The sequence below is a fragment of the Ranitomeya imitator genome, chromosome 8, assembly GCF_032444005.1.
Source record: "Ranitomeya imitator isolate aRanImi1 chromosome 8, aRanImi1.pri, whole genome shotgun sequence".
Lineage (NCBI taxonomy): Eukaryota > Metazoa > Chordata > Amphibia > Anura > Dendrobatidae > Ranitomeya > Ranitomeya imitator.
Window position 1 is genome coordinate 179210246 of NC_091289.1, and position 18885 is coordinate 179229130.

Below are 18885 nucleotides of genomic sequence, written 5' to 3' on the forward strand. Positions count from 1 at the left end.
GGGATGAAGCACCCCATCAATTACCTGACGCAATTACGGCATGACCCAGGGATGACGTACATGACCAGTCACCCGCTGTGACTGTGGCCTGACTCAGGGATGACGCACCTGATCAGTCACCTGGTGTGACTATTGCCTGATGCACCTGATCACTTGCCCGGTGTGACTATGGATTGACCAGAGGATGAAGCACCTCATCATTTGCCCGGTGTGACTATGGCCTGACCCAGGGATGACGCACCCGATCAGTTGCTCGGTGTGGCTATGACACGACCCGGGGATGACGCTTCCAATCATTAGTTTTTCGCCAACAGGAAAGTCGCTTGCATTCTTCCACAGGTAATGACTAGATAATCAATGAAACATGATCATCCTAAAGTCTGTCAGGCTTGTAGAGCGGTGATTTGCCACTTTACCCCCGGGCAAGCTCAGACACACCAGGTTTTGTGTGGCTAGAGGGTTAACAGGAGATAAATCAATGTTTTCCATTCATTAGAATGAAGGGATCTAGATAGGAATAATTGGCACTTCACTTTATCACTGGACTTGGTGACAGAGCAGGGAAATGGCCAGGTCAGGGGTCATCAAGGGGAAGGGGGTCGGCAGGTCAGTCACATTTCAAATAAAGCTGGGTACTGCTGCTGCCACAACTACCCCAAGCTGCAGAGTCCGCCAAATGGAAAATCTGCCCAGAAATCAGAGCTTTGCCAGAGACTTGGGAAAGGAATCTGCATAATACAAGTCACACAAACATCCAACTGATGCACTTTTTTTTTTGCTTGTTGCGGGTTGCAGTAACAACCCCTTGGACACTGCAATGAAGCAGTGGCATAGCACGATCTTTTGGCTATGCAACCTATGTCATGGCCAAAGTCACGGTGCAGCCCCAGCCTGACAAAGACTTTCTAAATGAAAGGCCAAAAACGCTTCAAAAACCACATCAAATGGCACATACTTGTGAACCTCATGATCAAAAGACGCGTGGCAAAACTGCAGTAAGGCAGCGTGCGGTATGAGAGGGGACCCCTTTATGAGCGGCATTGGCGGCTGTCTATGTTACATACAGAGACAGCCTGATGACTTCTACCATAATAATGTAATGTATGAATAATGCTTGTTTTGATGCACATGTATTTATTTTACTTTATTGTTTAATCTGATCATTTATTAAGTAAATTCAATTTAGTCTACTGAATTCTTGTGTGAGCATTTCTTTGAATCCGTTACAAAACACCGCCATTAGGAAAGGAGTTTCATGGAAGAAGTGGACTTTACAGTATCCAAACTTCCATCTGCAATACGCTCAGTACCAAATACAGAAGAACTGCCGGCTCCACAAGCACCAGAAACATTTTCTGTCGAGTCAAGTGAGAATAAAAGAAGGCGTTTGGTGTCATGAAGCATCTTCTTCTCACGACCCAGACTTTGTGTCAGCAACCTCAACTGAACCACATCTTATAACACAAAGTGAACTTAATGATCTTGTTAGAGATTTGGATCTGCCCAAGAGTAACGCTGAGCCCTTAGGTTCCCGGCTACAGCATTGGAATCTCCTAACAGGCAATGTTCGGATTTCTTGGTCCCGCAACCATGATAAAGATCTTGTCCAATACTTCTTCATGGAGGGCGATCTTTTGGCATGCAATAACATCAACAGTTTAATGGAAGCACTGAAGATAAGTCATAATCCAGAGGAATGGAGGCTCTTCAACGATCCATCCAAAATAAGCCTAAAAGCTGTGTTGCCGCATAATGGCAATGCGCTACCTTCAATTCCAGTTGGTTGTACCGTCCACATGAAAGAAACCGATGACAGCATGAAACAGCTGTTGAGGTGCCTGAACTATGAGCACCATTTGTGGTTCCTCTGTGGTGACGTAAAGGTGGTTGCCCTCTTACTTGGTCTCCAGGGTGGATACACAAAGTACTGCTGCCTTCTGTGTGAGTGACATAGTTGAGCAAAGGAATATATCTTCAATAAAAGAGACTGGCCTCTCTGACATTCACTTCAGCCATGGAGTAAAAATGTCCGGCATCCAGCACTTGTTGACCAACATAAGATTTTGTTGCTACCACTGCAGATTAAGTTGGGCCTAATTAAGAACTTTGTAAACGCAATGGATAAAAATACAAAAGCATTCAAGTATCTCATTGATAAATAGGAGGGAGTACAGCCGGTCTCTGCAGGAATTTAACCCTGCTAGGTCCTGCAGAGATCATGTTCCCTGGCCAATTCTGTGCCGGCAGGTCCTATATTAGGCAGCTTCCCCCACCAGTCTCTGCCCGAACATTGATTAGCGAATTTGTCTGCCTGGTGTCCAGTTCATGCATTTACTTGTATTGATTCACTCATTAAAGGGAACCTGTCACCCCGTTTTTTGAGATTGAGATATAAATACTGTTAAATAGGGCCTGCGCTGTGCGTTACTATAGTGTATGTAGTGTACCCTGATTCCCCATGTATGCCGAGAAATACATTACCAAAGTCGGCGTTTTCGCCTGTCAATCAGGCTGGTCTGGTCAGGTGGGCGTGTTCACAGCGTTCTTTTCTTCCCCAGGTTTCCGTTGGTGGCGTAGTGGTGTGCGCATGTCCAAGGTCCGGATTCCCTGTGCCCACGTGAAGACACAGCGCGCGATCTGCGCTGTCATTCCTTTCATCGGTGCGGGCGGCCATCTTCCTGGGGCCGCGCGTGCGCAGATGTAGTGCTCTGCTGCACGGGGCTTCAGGAAAATGGCCGCGGGATGCCGCGCGTGCGCAGAAGAGATCGCGGCGGCCATTTTCCCAAAGCCGAGATGCAAACTCGGCTTTGGGAAAATGGCCGCCGCGATCTCTTCTGCGCACGCGCGGCATCCCGCGGCCATTTTCCTGAAGCCCCGTGCAGCAGAGCACTACATCTGCGCACGCGCGGCCCCAGGAAGATGGCCGCCCGCACCGATGAAAGGAATGACAGCGCAGATCGCGCGCTGTGTCTTCACGTGGGCACAGGGAATCCGGACCTTGGACATGCGCACACCACTACGCCACCAACGGAAACCTGGGGAAGAAAAGAACGCTGTGAACACGCCCACCTGACCAGACCAGCCTGATTGACAGGCGAAAACGCCGACTTTGGTAATGTATTTCTCGGCATACATGGGGAATCAGGGTACACTACATACACCATAGTAACGCACAGCACAGGCCCTATTTAACAGTATTTATATCTCAATCTCAAAAAACGGGGTGACAGGTTCCCTTTAACAACCTGACCTGCTTACATGTCCTGCCTGACCTCGGCTCTGACTACTGTGCTGCCTGCCCCAACCTTGGACAGTCTTACCACGTTTTTGTCTTCGCCCTCCCGTGTGTCTACCCATGCCTCCGATCCTCCGGTCGGCTGCTGCAGTCTCGGAGACTGCCCTGGAGTGCTGCCTGGTGACTACCTACAGCCAAGTCTATCCTCATCATCAGCGGCTCTAGCGAAAACCATGTAGTTGCTTAGTCACGCCACTCCAGGGTAAGCCCAGCCGCTGGCACAGTGGGTCCACACTCACCACCGTTACAGGAAGAAGTCTTTGTTGGACCTCAGATTCGTGAGCTTCTTCAAGATGAGGAGTTTCTTCGCTTGTTGGCAAGGCAAGGAAAAGGCTACATGGGTAGAATTCGCATTAGTGGAAACTATATTTTTTCAGAAACTAAAGAGTAGATAACTATGAAGAGTTGGTGGAAAATCTCCTCAAAACATATAAGGATCTTGAAGATTAATTTCTTACATTTAGCTCTAGGCTTTTTTTCTACCAGACTGCGGAGCAGTGAGCGACGAGCACAGTGAGCGATTTCACCAAGATATTGCGGCTATGGAAAAAAAGATATGAAGGAAAATGGAATCCATAAATGCTGGCAGAGTACTGCTGGACAATAGTATGAGATGAGCCGATGCAGGAGTACAAGAGACAAGCAAAAGAGTCATCCCTGAATGACGAGCAAATGTGGTAGTGCAATTTCTGTAACTGTTAATAATTAGGAAAAGTGTTTAGACATGTTTTAGTTATTTGAATTGTTGCAAAGTTTTCTCTAAATAAATAAGGGAAAATTATCATAAAATATTCTGCATCCTTATTTTTGCAAAAATAATAATGTATCAAAGGACTGAAACTTTTATGCATTAACTATATTAAGCTTAAAAAAAAAAAAAATCTCTTTGATATAGAAACAAGAGACAACTAAAAATTTTCATTGTCAGATTTGAATTCAGGAGGTGAAAATCATTGAGAAGTGGCTCATTTCATAACTGAACCTGACAAGTTTGGAAAATATGTAGAACAGTGTTATAAAAGGGGCAGGGAGCCGACAGCGGACACTGGGAGATGATTCAGAAAGCAGGCAGGGTCTTCTGCGCTAAATCCACAAGATGTTTGAGGGGTTGTTGATGCCGGAGGTGGCCTGTAAGCTTCCCTGAGCAGCTGAGAAAGCTGGAGGGACGCTTCTCCTCACCATCTGCTCCGCACCCGGGACACCTCCTGAAAAACACAAAATCCATCCTTTCCAGTTCTGTTAACCTCAAATCAGCCGTGAGGGCCCCTGTCCGGCTGTTAATCCTGTGCAGCCAGGGCCCTTCGCTTTCCATCTGTCCTGGGAGAAGCAGAGTTAAGGACAATCCTCGAGTTATCCTCGTTTATGCAGTTGCAATGTCGGTAGAGCCCCCCCACCTTCTAGTCATCCGCAACGTGCCGCCGTCAGCCATATTGTCAGGCCCACTCACCTGTAAAAGTCTCCAAATCCCTATTCTCCCTCCAATGTTTATGGCCGCGTGCACACGTCCAGGTCAGATGATTGAAACTTTCTCCTGATTTTACTAAAAACGTCTGACATTAGCGCAGGACGCCATATCCCCCCTCCCTTCCTTTCCTCTCGATAGTCGCTGAGCCGTTTTATCTAGGCTACAAAATCAGGACGCTAAGCCCACCACAACCGGAGAGACTTCACAATCCCCAAGCGATGTGATTTACATTCTGCTTGGGTCTGAAATAGAAAGGAAAAAGGAGAAAAGATGGCAAAAATCCGCACCCATGAAGCGCCACATCAGGGGTTCGTGTAACGACGGGGCAAATGGCGCAGCACGAGCAGACTAGTTTATAAGGAAGGGATAATGGATGTGATACAATGGGTTAGATTAGATTGTGAACGCCTGAGGACAGAGATGAATGGACAGATACATTGCGTGTTATATAGATCCTGTGGGCACGGATGATGGGAGTGATCATAATCTGTGTGCAGGAAGGGTGAGCATGTTACACTGGCACCGAGGATGATGGGAGTGATCATAATCTGTGTGCAGGAAGGGTGAGCATGTTACACTGGCACCGATAGTATATGGAGGGATATGTAGAGTCGACGACCCCTTGAAGTTTTGGGAGGAGCATTGTCATCTTCGTATGTCCTCATGTTGAGACTTTCCATGTGACCAGACCCTAGAACGATGAGATTTGCCAGCTCGGTCTACGAACCTGCATCCAAATGAAGGGGAAGCAGCTGAATCCTGCAAGAAGTGAGAGGGCTATTAATGTGGGGGGGGGGGGGGAGAGGGGCATTTTTTTTTTATTTTTTTTTTACAAAAAGGTCCTCTCTTGTGTTTTGCACACCCCTGTATAACATCTACATGCCTTTCGTGAGAATTCATCTTCTTACTGATGCAAAACACAGAAGCGCGAATGAGGCTTTACCATACAGGAAACCTCCAGTCTGTTGGTACGAGAAGGCAGGACGCAGGTTCGGTAACTTTTGGTTTCGGCCTCGTCATTTGCAGAGTTGCTGCCTTGGAAAGGTCAAATAAAAGCAGCGGAGAAAAAGTGAACCCCCCACTCACCTCCTCTGTATACAGGGACTGACATGAATTCGCTTTTTTTTTTGCAAGATTTCATCTACAAAGAAAAAAAACTGAATTGGTGCAACAAACTCTGGCCAGAATGACCACTGCTCAGGGATTCACCGGCCACCCCTGCTCTGCTGGGAAGATTTACAGTTCAGGAGCAACAATATCCATAAAGGCGGCCATATTAGCACCCAGCATTTCTAAAAACATGAAAAAACATAGGATTTTGAATTCTGGGCTACAACCCCTTTCGGGGCGGTAATGGCAGCCATATTGGATGACACCCAGCTTTCCTAGCAGTTAGAAAATGAAAAATTGCAGTTGTAACTTAGTTGGAAATTTACAACACGTGCAAAAATATTAACTGAAGATTTTAAAAGGGGAGTAATCCAATAAAACGGCGAATGAACGTCCATGATGTGATCCATGGGAGCCACCTGGCCCCCGTACGCAGCTCCCCCTGCAGGACACTCGCCTCCTATCACCCGGCTGACACCATCTATTTCCATTTCTTGCATCAGCCCAGCAGGAGCCAATGTGCGCGGAGGCGCGGGGCGATGGAGCGCTCAGTCCGCTGGGGCCGAGTCCCATGCTCCTTGTCCCTTAGAATGGCTTCTGACAACCTCCTCCTCCAAACGATGCTAATTAAACAGCAGGAATACACTGCAGACCGGCGGTTCCCAAACAGGATCACAGGGGACAGAAACACGGGCATCAGCGGGGAATTTAATCACTTTGCAACTGGTTGTTAGATGTCAACTCGCTGCTGCTTCCCACACGTGTAACCAGAAAACATGGCTGAACGGGTCGTCGTTCCCTTTGTTTTTCCTCTAGGTCACTTCTGCTTCTTTCTTGTCAAATTTCACATTATGTTGCAGCTATTTTTCAGATTATTGAACTTCGTCCATTTTTGCAAACGCTTTATCACTTCTCTCAATAGCTATGAAATGAAAAAAAAAAAGTTGTGATAGGCCCCAATTACAGTAGAATGTCTTTTTGCTTTTCTCCCTACAGTTGTTCTGCTGAATGATGTCTCCATGGTAACAGACAACAAACAAGCTTTGTAGTCTGATCCTGCAGATCTCAGGGTATGCACACACGTTGCGGAAATGCTGCGTTGTATTTTCTGCAGCATGTCAATTCTCTGTGCGGATTCCGCAGCGTTTTACACCTATTCCTTAATAGGAATCCGCAGGTGGAATCAGCACAAATACCGTGGTAAATCCGTGTTATTAAAGGAATTCACCACTTGGCACACATGTAGAGGAGGCTGGTATAAATCTTGCATCAGGGGTCCGGGCAGGTGAACAACAGTGTATGATACTTTATCGTGGAGCCTACGCGTTTTGAGACTCGTACCTTTTGCTGTATTCACACATCACATCATGGTCGACATCCAGCCTCACCGCCAGGCGTAATGTCAGCCTCTGTCACCATGTGGGCCTCCACGCCAGCACCCTGTCACCATGTGGGCCTCCACGCCAGCACCCTGTCACCATGTGGGCCTCCACGCCAGCACCCTGTCACCATGTGGGCCTCCACGCCAGCACCCTGTCACCATGTGGGCCTCCACGCCAGCACCCTGTCACCATGTGGGCCTCCACGCCAGCACCCTGTCACCATGTGGGCCTCCACGCCAGCACCCTGTCACCATGTGGGCCTCCACGCCAGTACCCTGTCACCATATGGGCCTCCACGCCAGCACCCTGTCACCATGTGGGCCTCCACGCCAGTACCCTGTCACCATATGGGCCTCCACGCCAGCACCCTGTCACCATGTGGGCCTCCACGCCAGCACCCTGTCACCATGTGGGCCTCCACGCCAGCACCCTGTCACCATGTGGGCCTCCACGCCAGCACCCTGTCACCATGTGGGCCTCCACGCCAGTACCCTGTCACCATATGGGCCTCCACGCCAGCACCCTGTCACCATGTGGGCCTCCACGCCAGTACCCTGTCACCATATGGGCCTCCACGCCAGCACCCTGTCACCATATGGGCCTCCACGCCAGCACCCTGTCACCACATGGGCCTCCACGCCAGCACCCTGACATATGGGTGGAGGTACAGGCAGACGCTACACCAGTTGTGCTCCCCAAACATACCGTCCTGTAACTAGAGAAACACTTTACATTGGAAAAGTTGAAAACTATTCCCCCAACGTGCAGCGAAAAACATGATTAGTGGCAAACACCAGCCGGTGAAATCTGTGAGGAAGGGAGCGATGGTCATCCTGACGGCCGGTCACAAAGCGGTGGCTCAGGAACTCCCTATAGTCACAGAAGCCCTTGAGATGCCCCAGAATTTCCTGCCACAATGACCCCAGCCGTGATCTGCCCTATGGTAAAGCTTTATGTGCATTCCTCTGGCTCTGGACAACCATTCACATGGCAACAACAAAGCCCGGCAAGGAAATGAGTGACAGGCTCGCTGCCAAATCCCTGCCCTGATGCCTCCTCTTAGGAGTAATCGCACTTAATGAACACAGAGGAAAAAAATTTTACAGCTTCCTGCAGAGCCATTGCGGGTATCGTCATACAATTATTATAGAGATTATATAAGCAAAAGTGAATTTGCTACAAATGTTACAATGTATCAGACTCGATCCAACTGCAATAACCCTTCAGCAGTTCCGTCAGGACAGTACAATCACTGCCAGCAAGCGGAGATGTTGCAAATGGGAAGGAATGGACACAAAGGCCTAGATTCAGCTCTCTGTACCTTTTCCTTGAGTAAAAAATGGTTCTTTTCCAGACTTTTACATTTGCGCCTTTTAAGTTAACTTTAATTCTCTTTTGTCCGTTCTGCTAAATTCTTGCGCATTCCTAGAATACAATATCTGTCTGATTTTAATGTTTGCGCAGTTGAACACTAAAACGCAATGTTTTAAAGGATCGTCTGACTTTGTGCTCTAAAAAATATGTGAAAAACATTTTAAAATAAAAAGTTTATCTTCGATTTTGTACAACTTCATCAATGGCGTGTATTTTGGGCGCAAATACGGCAGCGAATAGCACAAGACATAGAAGAAATGTCACTTTAAAAAGTACCATCAAGAGATAATTTGGAGCCAAAAGAGTTTTAGAAAACTTTTTTTTCTACATTGATCGAGGTTTATTTCTATAAGGTCTACGGTGCTATTCACATAGGACTTTGGCCACTTGATTAGCTTTATTTTATTTTTTATTTTTTTGCATTAAAAAAATGAATTGATTTTGATCTGTTCTGTTTTTTAGGTTTATGTTGGCATCTTTCTTCTATCCTTTTCTTTTCAAAGAACCAATGACTTCAATGGGCATTTTTATATAATATTTAGCTTTGCGGTCAGCGATCTCGGGCCAGGGAGAATGAATCTCACGGTAGTATGGGTGAATACATTTTATTGCACTTTGATATCACTCATATCATGGAGAGCCGCTGACTGCCATCTATTTGTCTCTGTTATCAGCCATGCCATGCTGGGAAGAAGCTGGGTGTAGGGGGGTGAAAACAATCAATTCTTCTGTTTTCATCGTTTTCAGGTTGACTAGAGGCCAATGTTGGGTATGATAAATGTAATAAAACATAACTCCCAAGTATCCCTTTTTTTTTGACTGCACCAGGTCGGCGCTGTTCACACACGCCCTATAGCAACTGTTGTTTCAACTTCTCTGACCTTGAAATGAAATGGAATAAATAACATCTCCGGTCGCCATGCAAACAAGGCTTCAACCTGGAGAAAAGTCCTGTCCACACGGGCAGATGGAGGAGATTGTCCTGCCGTGAACGGATTACGCTCCTGCTGCCTCTTCTGTGGAGTGACATGGCAACAGCGCTTTACTCTGCCATCCTGGGCTTGGCACCACAGTAACAGGAGGTAATCAGGAGCAGATGAGTGGGCACACTACGGGCAGGACCAATGCCATGTGATGAATCCGTCCCCAGTAACCTCCAGGTCCCATCGCTGCTTGATATTCTCAATTGTGGGGCAAGTCCTCAATAAGAGCAAATGAACCAAGACCCCCCTCAATATAAAGAGCCTTTGGTAACATTATCTGAACCAGCAAAGGTTAAATCTGACCTTTTTAGTCCAAAGTTGCTGACACCCTGCTTTCCAGGTACCTGAATGGCAATCTACCTAGTTACAGAGGGATTTCCTGTATTGCTGCATTACTCTGGGAAAGCTGGGTGACCCCCGAGTGGGATGCTAAATGACATACAATAGTTGCCACCATAGATCTGCAGTGATAGAAGGCATTATTAAATAATAGGAATACCTCCGACAACCTCTGTGGATGCAATAATGGCTAACTAGCTGGCTGGCATCCAACTTTCCAGGTACCTGAATGGCAATCTACCTAGTTACAGAGAGATGTATGACCCCCATCTTGTATTGCTGCGTTACTCAGGAGTCTCAGAAAGCTGGGTGACCCTTGTGTGCAAGACGTAATGACATATTAGTTTCCGCCATACTTTCAGGTGATAGAGCAGAGGGAAGGCATTACTAAATAATCGGCAGAACTGGTATTCAAGAGTTAGGGAAAACCACTGACAACCTTTGTGGAAGCTATAATTGGTTGTCACCCAGCTTTCCCAGAAGCAGAGAAGACATGTGAACAGATTTTGAATGTAGGGCTGAAATTTATGGGGGATTTAGAATCTTTTTCTTCTATGAAGCCGCTGCAGCGTCTACTATCAGAGAACTAGGAGACCTGATATTTGTGGCCCCAGGAGGAGAGACTTGTAGTCAGCAGTACCTGCAGCCGCACTGAGCAGGCACCTTACAGCACAAGCCTCATCTGTCTTAATTGGACGATGCTTCATTAATATTGCAGCCTAAGGAGTCTTCCTGAGAATATAAATAGTCCGATCTGATGCAACAAAACGTACGAGGACACAGAACAACACGGCAAACACCAAGAGCTCTGGCACAAGGTTACCCGCCCCACATGGTCCCTCTCTTCTCCCCCCTGCCTTAATAAAGAATAACTATTTGGCCAAACTTTTCTGCAGTTTTCTAAAATTATCATTAATTTGGCTGCAAATTACTGATCAGACAGGAAGGGGATGATCATTCAGCTTTCTCAAGACTCATGTTAGAAAAAAAAAAAAACACCTAGTTGTATCGTACTGACCCCTTCCCTTAAATTGTCAAAGAGTTCAGTATTTTGGGAAGGAAGGATGACAGCAACCTTTGTGGAAGTGGTGATGGCAGCCTTATTGGATATAACCTAGCATAAAGCAGAATGGATATACGGTATACAGCAGGCGAAATAAGTATTGAAGACATCACTAATTTTCTAAGTAAATCCATTTCTAAAAGGTGCTATCGCCATGCAATGCTCACCACATGTCAGTGACAACCCATCCAATCCACACAGGTAAAGAAATCAAACCATAGATGTCCATGAATTAAGTTATGTGTAACAATGAGAAATGACACAGGGAAAAAGTAATGAGCACATGAACTGAGAGGTGCAAAAGGCTGTGGAAAGTTATGACACCAGCTGAAATCTATCAGTAATTATAAAGCAATTCTGCCATTTAATGAAAAATAATATCAGCTGGTTCAACCGATGGGCTATAGGAGGTCTCATTACCATGGTGTCACAAAAGAAACATCTCATGATGGGTAAAACCCAGTTAGCTGCCTCAAGACCTTTGCAACCTTATTGTTACAAAACATTCTGATGGCATTGGTTTCAGAAGAACTTCTAAACTACTGAAAGTTCCAGTGAGCACATTTGGGCCATAATTTAGAAGTGGAAAGAATATCAATTCACCATAAACAGGCCCGAGCAGGTGCTCCCTGCAACATTTCAGACAGAGGAATGAAAAGAATTATCAGAAGAGTTGTCCAATAGCCAAGGACCACCTGTGGAGAGCTACAGAAAGACCTGAATCAGCAGGAACAAATGATTAAAATAAAACAATAAGTAACATATTCAACCTCCATGGCCTGTATGCATGCTCCCCACACAACCTCCATGGCCTGTATGCACGCTCACCACACAACCTCCATGGTCTGTATGCACGCTCACCACACAACCTCCATGGTCTGTATGCACGCTCCCCACACACCCTCCATGGTCTGTATGCACGCTCACCACGCAACCTCCATGGTCTGTGTGCATGCTCCTCACACAACCTCCATGGTCTATATGCACGTTCACCACGCAACCTCCATGGTCTGTATGCTTGCTTACCACACAACCTCTATGGTCTGCATGCAAGCTCACCACACAACCTCCATGGTCTGTATGCTTGCTCACCACACAACCTCCATGACCTGTATGCACGCTCACCACACAACCTCCATGGCCTGTATGCACGCTCACCACACAACCTCCATGGCCTGTATGCACGCTCACTACGTAACCTCCACGGTCTGCATGCACGCTCACCACGTAACCTCCACGGTCTGCATGCCAGCTCACCACACAACCTCCATGGTCTGTATGCACGCTCCCCATACAACCTCCATGGCCTGTATGCACGCTCCCCACACAACCTCCATGGCTTGTATGTACGCTCCCCACACAACCTCCATGGCCTGTATGCACGCTCCCCACACAACCTCCATGGCCTGTATGCACTCTCCCCACACAACCTCCATGGCCTGTATGCACGCTTACCATGCAAGATTCCATTACTGCACGAAAAGCATAGTCAAGCGTGTTTACAGATAGACAAGCCAGTGAAATCCTGGGAGAATATAGTCTGGGCAGAGGAGACCAAAATTGAACTCTTTAGATGCCATAATGGCAAACTTCACATCATTGAAAGAAAGATGAATGGTCAAACGTACTGAGACATTCTTGATAAAAATCTTCTGCTATCTACCAGAATGATGAAGATGAAACAAGGGTGGACATTTCCACAAGACAATGATCCCAAACACACAGCCAATGAAATTATCAACTGGTTTCAGAGAAAGAAAATAAAGCTGCTTGAATTGACGATCCGATCACCTGACCTGAATCCAATAGAAAATGTACGGAAGAAACTAAAGCTAAGAGTTCATATAAGAAACTCATGGAACATTCAAGATGTGAAGAGTGATTGTGTGGAAGAATGGACCAAAACGTAATTGTAGCAATGCCTGCGACTAGTTTCCCCATAAGAAGTCTTGAAGCTTCATCATCATCAACAAAGGATTTTGTGCGAAGTATTAATTAAATTTCAGTAAGAGTATTCAATACGTTTTCCATGACATTTCTCATTATTACACATAACTTAATTTATTATTTCTTTGCCTGTGTAGATTGGATGGGTTATTACCGACATCTGGGGAGAATTTCATGTAAATAATACCTTGAGAAATATATTTACTTAGAAAATTGGTGACCTCTTCAATACTTATTTCACCTGCTGTATAATGTCCTGAGGATTTGGGACGAGTCTCTCCCTACCCCGTCTGTGCTTACTGGGAGGGCTGGAGAATGGATATTCGTCCTGACGATGGATCAATAATCAATTACCCGGGATAAAAATACAAAGAAAACAACCTGATGGATCAAACTGTATCCAATAACAATGTACAGAGGGATAATGTATCCTATAACGGGTGTAGGAAGCTTAAAGGTCACCCCCATGCATAAGAGATGGCCGGCGCCTATGGAGAACATAACGTTCCACTTCATAAAGCATCTCTGCAAGGACGACTTCAAGCCCCAGTGACCTGGACATGGAGTTAATGGGAATCCTGCTCCAACTTCACAACAGCTTTTCTGCATTAGCAATCCCTGGAAAATTGCAACTCGATTCCCCGTGACGCACTCTGCACACTTCCCAAGGCTGCTCTTCCGAGACCTGCTGGCGAGCATTAATAAAAGGCTGCCCGCATGTCGTGGCCTGTAACCCAAGAAGAGCCAGCCCGAAAAGACAGGGGAGGCACAGGGATAAAAGGCAATGGGTGAAATTTTATCTGCGGCTTTTGGCCGGATGGGAGACCGAAGTCGGGTTTCGCTCATTCAGCATCTGGAGGTTTGTGTGCGAGCAATTAGCTTAATAAAGATGGCGACGTAAAAGGTGGTGTCCCGTGGCATCTGCCAGCAGCAGAATCTAGAAGTCCTGTAAGTTGCTTGGTGCGGCCTTCATGGATCAAGTTGGTTCTTCCACCATTTCCCCAAGATTTAGGTCTCACGTCATGACCTATTGCAGTGTAATCCGGGGCATTATCTTGGTAAACAAGGCACTGCCATTAAGGGGGTGGCTCAGTGGTTAGCACTGCAGCCTTGCAGCGCTGGGGTCCTGGGTTCAAATCCCACCAAGGACAACATCCGCAAGGAGTTTGTATGTTCTCCCCGTGTTTGTGTGGGTTTCCTCCCACACTCCAAAAACAGACATGATAATGTCTGTAAAGCGCTGCGGAATATGTTGGCGCTATATAAAGAGATTATTATTAAAACGTTCCATGAAGGGGGCACTTGTTCTTGTTAGGTAGGTCATACGTCCACATGAAGCGAGGACCTTCCCAGAGCATCACTTTGCCTCCGCTGCCTTGCCTTCTTCCTATCCTGGTGCCACCCAAACATAAAAGTAAATATAATTGATCGGACCAGGCCGTCTCCTTTCATTGATCCATAACCAAGATATGATACTCATGTGCCCATTGTTGGCGCTTTAAGTGGTGGACTGAAGTCAACATGGGCAGGAACTTTTTCAGCAATTTGTCATCTTGTAGGACTAGCCTATCATCCCGTCAAGGGACTCCTTACAGGCTATGGACATAACGGACACCTGTTAATCGCATATGGGTATTCCCTGCCACTGCGGGACCCAGGCTATATATGGACCCTCATGAATGAGACTACATTATTATTTTTTACGGACTACCGCAGACCCATTGGTCATGAATCACACAACTCCCCTGATGATTCTCCCTCATTGGAGTTGAAACGCGTTGGGAGACTATAGACATTTTTTTTTTTTTTTTTCGTTTCTTTTGTTGCTTTTTCTCATTCGTTGGTGGGTATCCTTAGCAGGATCTACTTGGGGCCTGTCCTTGTCAGGACAGGAGTTCGTGGAGGGTTTACAGGGAAGATAGTTATTTACGTATTATTTCCCTACCCTCTTACCTGGCGAGTGCAAGCGGTACCACCTTCCTCCTATCATCTGAGGGATTTCCCTTATTTGTCCGTCCAATTGGTAAGACTGCTCCAATTTTTTATCTTGAGCACTGTTTCACTTGAGCACGTTTTTCTTTTTGTTTGTGTTTGTTAGGATCCAGATTTTATAACGAGATGTATTAAAAGTTATGTTTTATATTATGGATATCCTCTATTGCTGCTACTACATTTGATCCTGAGGATTTAGACAGGGCCTATTTCATTATATGCCTTAGCTATACTTCTTTATCATCCCGTCAAGCATCAATAATCCGTGAACGCCCATGATCCGGTCACCGGCTCTCCTTCCTTGGTGGTAGGTATCAAACATTAGACATCGGATACTAGACCTGACCAGGTTCTCTAGATATCACAAGTTGGTCCTAGTCGCTCAGATGCCCATTTTTCCTGCATCTTTGCTGCCCAACATATACCGCTCCCTGACAGATGCCTGTCACTTTTACGGTTCTCCACCAGGATCAGTGACTCCAGCTCAGCTCCGTTTATTCTACTCTGAAACAGACTTTTCTTGATACTTTACACTGCAGCTCTGCTTGTTCTGATTGAACAACCTAACCTAACCTACCTTTGCCTGACATTGCCATCTCCGTTTGCGGTTCCACCATTACTCCAAAGCAACATGCCCGCTGCCTTGGGGTCATCCTTGATTCTGACCTTTCATTCACCCCCCACATCCGATCACTGGCTCGCTCTTCTTACCTGCATCTCAAAAACATTTCTAGAATTCGCCCTTTTCTTACTTTCGACTCTGCAAAAACTCTTACTGTTTCACTTATTCATTCTCGTCTGGACTATTGTAACTCTCTACTAATCGGCCTCCCTCTTACCAAACTCTCCCCGCTCCAATCTGTCCTGAATGCTGCTGCCAGGATCATATTCCTCACCAACCGTTACACCGATGCCTCTACCTTGTGCCAGTCATTACACTGGTTACCCATCCACTCAAGAATCCAGTACAAAACTACTACCCTCATCCACAAAGCACTCCATGGCTCAGCACCACCCTACATCTCCTCTCTGGTCTCAGTCTACCACCCTACCCGTGCCCTCCGCTCCGCTGATGACCTCAGGTTAGCATCCTCAATAATCAGAACCTCCCACTCCCGTCTCCAAGACTTTACACGTGCTGCGCCGATTCTTTGGAATGCACTACCTAGGATAATACGATTAATCCCCAATCCCCACAGTTTTAAGCGTGCCCTAAAAACTCATTTGTTCAGACTGGCCTACCGCCTCAATGCATTAACCTAACGATCCCTGTGTGGCCTATATTAAAAAAAAAAAAAAAAAAATTAATTAACTGGTTCATGCAGCTTTACATGAACACCCAAGCCTTACACTATGGCTGGTCCGAATAACTATAGCAATTGTTACCATCCACCTCTCGTGTCTCCCCTTTTCCTCATAGTTTGTAAGCTTACGAGCAGGGCCCTCACTCCTCTTGATATCTGTTTTGAACTGTATTTCTGTTATGCTGTAATGTCTATTGTATGTACAAGTCCCCTCTATAATTTGTAAAGCGCTGCGGAATATGTTGGCGCTATATAAATAAAAATTATTATTATTATTATTGAATGCTGAGTATAAGCACAAGCTCAGCAGGAAACTTGAAAACTGATTCAATGTCAATAAAGGCAGAAGATTATTGACCACTAATAACAATTTATAGTGAGGAATAGAAGATGATCAGGAATCTGCTGCCAATATAAAGGGGAGGGGCCTCAATAAAGGGGGCGGAGTCTGTGGATCTGATGTAACCCAACAAGCACAGTGTATGGCATAATGCTGTGAGGCTGCAGCGCTGGGTCCTCTGGATCATAACCGATGGGGGTTCAGAAATTATTATGGGGACTAGTTTGAATTTTTTCTTGTTTGGTTGCTGAGATTAAAAAAAAACGTATTTCATTTCTAAGAAAACCGATTTAATCATCTGATCAGAAAGATGTAAAGGAAATGGATCGTTCCTACATAAGGCAAATCCCCAGCAACAAGAAATCTGCTTACTTCTCCCTTTAATCTACTACTATCACCGGCTTGACGGACAGTCACCATGATGCCATACACCCTATGAAAACACCAACTGTTCTTAGGGCGTGCAGGTTTTATGGGGAGACTCACCCCATATCCTTGGCCTTCATATGTAGCACACGGGCACCGTTTTCCCTGGCACCTACGGTAGCCATTACCAAACACTGTGAAAGCAGCACGTGTTGGTGATAACCCCCCTAGGCTGAAAATGCCCCAGTGCAGCTGCTGGTATGCCAATCCTCTCCTTGTCATATTCTTGCAGATATGCCATTCAGCATTACAGGAAAGCTGGATGACAACCAGATGTCGTGCACCGCGGCAAGTGAGTGCACCAGCAGCTAAAGGGTTATGAGCAGTCTAATATAGCCTGGTACTCTGAATTCATTAGCGCTTACAGGTTCCCAATCTGGGCGATTGTTCTTCAAGTGGTCTGTGCAGGCAGAAACAAGGGGACAAATCAGAGAGATCTAATGCAGCGAGCGAGGAAGAGGAGGACGGACGGAGCGATGAATGAGGCCCCAAGTACAGGACCACAACAAACACTCAGGAGCCTCTCGTGCATGTAAATGCCACTGATGAACGAGGCCGCAGCCTTTCATGTGACAAGTACGGCCGGGAGGTGAGGACATGGAAGCTAAGTGATTGCTGAAGAGGAAAGAGAACGAGTCTCCATCCAAGCGGACTCGCTACAGGCGGCCCTTCGGGCAGACGCTCAGTGCCGGCAACGATCAGCTTCTCTGTCCCTTCCTGTTTGGAAGTTTCTTTTTTCCCTCCCCGTTTTGGATTAGAGCCGGTGCCTCGAACCTCAGGGCTGTGACCCGATTCTGAGTTCACCTGAAATATCTGTAGACTCTGCCCACAACATGGCAGCCTCCATGAGCGTTGGGAAGGCACCTGTATCCCAAAAAATGGAACAGGTGTCCATATTTACACAAGCGAGTAGCTGCGAATGGTGCCGGGTCCTGGTTGTGCACTGACTTAACCAAAACGGAACAATGTGCATTGGAAATTGGGTTCTGGCAACTGACTGATGACCGTCGTGACCTACTGAAAAAAAAAAAGGTTCAAAGAAACAAAAGGAGAGAAAAAGGGGAGCAAAAACGTTTACAATTTAGGCATATCGATGCCAAATGTAGCCAAGCAACAATGTTAACCATTGATGACACCGAATGATACATATCGTCTCCTTACATCACCCCTGCATTGCTACATAATACCAGTGCTTCTCTTTACGCTGTCTCCAACATGTCCTCCCTCTGTCTCAAATTGAATCTCACAAAATTGACCTCCTTGTGTTTCCTCCATCCAATAACCTACCTATGCAAATCAATAAGAAAAATATGAATGGCACTGACAAAAACCGCTCTTAGTACTCACTTCTGGACCCGTGGAAGCGCTTATTGCGCGAAACGGCCGTCGTCCTGTTTCATTTGCCTGCATAATCTGCACTTGTTTACCCGCAATACCTTGTCCATGATTTTTATTATGCAATAAAGGACTAAGGTTGTTTTTTCACCAATATTTGGAGTGCTGCTGCTGTTTTTCTTGTTTCTTTGGACAATAACCTACCTATGCCCGATATTGCCGATATTTCTGTGTGTGGTTCCACCATTACTCCCCAGCACCACGCTCACGCTCTTGGGGTCACATTTGACTCAGATCTTTCCTTCACTTCCCACACCCGATCACCCACTCATGTCACATACATCTCAAAAACATCTCTAGAATTCAACCTTTTCTTATGTTTGACAAAAACTCTTGCTCTTATTCATTCTCGTCTGGACTATTATAACTCTCTACTAGTCGGTCTCCCACTTACTAAACTCTCCCTGCTCCAATCCGTCCTGAATGCAGCAGCCAGGATCATATTCCAGTCCAACTGCTTCATCGATGCC

At 46.2% G+C, this 18885-nt stretch overlaps 1 protein-coding gene across 1 annotated transcript in view; it reads right to left on the reverse strand.

Annotated features, from left to right (window-relative positions):
- ZSWIM5 (zinc finger SWIM-type containing 5) overlaps positions 1-18885 on the reverse strand; it is a 62993-nt gene that overhangs the window by 18925 nt on the left and 25183 nt on the right. The gene's annotated exons all lie outside the window — the stretch shown is intronic.